The sequence below is a fragment of the Cariama cristata genome, unplaced genomic scaffold, assembly GCF_000690535.1.
Source record: "Cariama cristata isolate BGI_N322 unplaced genomic scaffold, ASM69053v1 scaffold21443, whole genome shotgun sequence".
In the NCBI taxonomy this organism is placed as follows: Eukaryota; Metazoa; Chordata; class Aves; order Cariamiformes; family Cariamidae; genus Cariama; species Cariama cristata.
The window spans coordinates 31,054-32,970 of NW_009610436.1; positions in this window are offsets into that span (position 1 = coordinate 31,054).

Consider the following 1,917-nt stretch of genomic DNA (forward strand, 5'->3'; position numbering starts at 1 on the left):
TCAGCAATGCCACTGCTGCCCCTTGCAGCCCCAACTCCAGATCACTCCTGCCATGTCACTCGCAGCTCCAAGGCCACTGGAGTAGCTTTTCCTTGGCATGCAAGTGAGGCGGAGATGGGCTCAGCTCTGAAACCTCTCCAGAGCAGGAAAGCCCCAAACAACGTTGGGACCCCAGCTCAGGCCATCACCATTTGGCCAAACGAGCTGTTGGGGAAACACAAAGCCGAGTTACAAGACAAAGAACAAAAGTCCCAGGGGAACATCACCAGCGTAGTCATCTCCTCACATGCAAAGGTCCCTTCTGCCCTTTTTTTTTTTTTTTTTTCCCCTTTGAAATTTCAAATTCCAGTTTGTGGACAAAGTCCTGCCTATCTGAGAATATAGATCTCCGACCACTGACCAAACTCCACTCCAAGCAGTCCCGAGGGCTGCTCTTCCCCTTGCCCACGGATGCCTCCGCTCAGTCCCCAGATCTGCCAGGATCACACCGAAACTTTTGCACCGGAGCAGAGCGTTCGTACTTGCACAAAGTGGATTTTGCACATTTCAACCTTCATGTCAGCAGCTCCCTTTCTCCACACGGAATGGGAAGGACAATCGGGAATAACCAGGTAGGAGCCTTATCACTTGCAATTCATTTGGGCAGCCATCGCAGATAGAAAATGAGAAGGAGAAACAAGGGCTTCTATTGTGCTTATACCAGCAATTTTAGGTCATCATTTAAATTAAGGAAGGGGGAAAAAAAGGCAGCTTCAGAGGGGATGGAAAACGAGAGGAAACATGAGCTCGTGAAGGCAGAGCCACTCCGTATGGTTAACTGATAACTCCAATTTGCCTCTTCCCTCTCATCTTTTCTGATTCTCCCGATTAAGCTCAACTTATTCTCATGCTAATCATTTCTTGACCTGTTTATTCTGCATTAAAAAATTAACAGAGAGCAGTTTACTGCATGACTTGCTCACACAGAACTGCTACAGATTAGCAGGCAGGCTTTAAGCCTCTGCCTAAGACTTTTGGGTCTAGCAGCCAGTCTGCACAGCTCGAGGATGAGCTTTTTTTCCTGTTTTTAAAGAACAGCTTTTTCTAAAGTCAATATAAATCCCCCTCCCTTCATGCCTTAAGTATATTTGCTCTGTGGCTATTTCCAAATGGGAAAGATAAAGCCAAGGGCTTGTGTTTTGTCAGACTTTTTTGTAAACAGGGATATTTAGGCCACACTGTCAAACCCCTCTGCCTCTACCTCAGCGTGCCGTGACTCCGGAGCAGAGTTGTCAGTGCGTTAATAAGCAGCTCCAAGGAATCTGGCAGGGGCTGGGGGGCTGTAGGTCAGTGCAGCTGAAACAAGCCCCCTGTTCAAGTGGCAGATCTTTGCCTCCACTCCAAGCAATCCTCTGATGGACACACAGATGGGGGTCTGCTCCCATGTCCATCCCCAGAATGTCCCCAGCAGCAGCAGCGAGAGGTCTCCAGGAAAACCGATGATTCAGCAGAAGTTGTTTAGGGTCTGTTTGCCCCCTGCCAGCCGCACACAGCACATCCCTGCCCTGGCAAAACACTTTGTGGAGCTGAACCAGAAAGATCTACCACCTCCATCCAGGGAGGTGGATCAGAAAGATCCAGCCCGCCCCGAGAGGCAGGAGGTGACCACAGCCACATGCCAGCCCCATGCCCAGGGGAAGACGCAGGCACTTTATTGTCCTGTTCAACAACAAATCACTCTTGGTGATTTATTTTCCCCAGCGCTGAAGCACCTGTCACTGTTGTTGGGACAGATGCTGTTGGGAGCTGGGGGCAATGCCCAGGACAGGCGATGCCTGAGCAGACCCTGGACACGCTCTCACTGGTGAGCTCGTGACATGCGGTGGCACCCGGGGCTCCCCAGCACAGCTAAGGGTGACAGAGGCAGCTTCACCACAA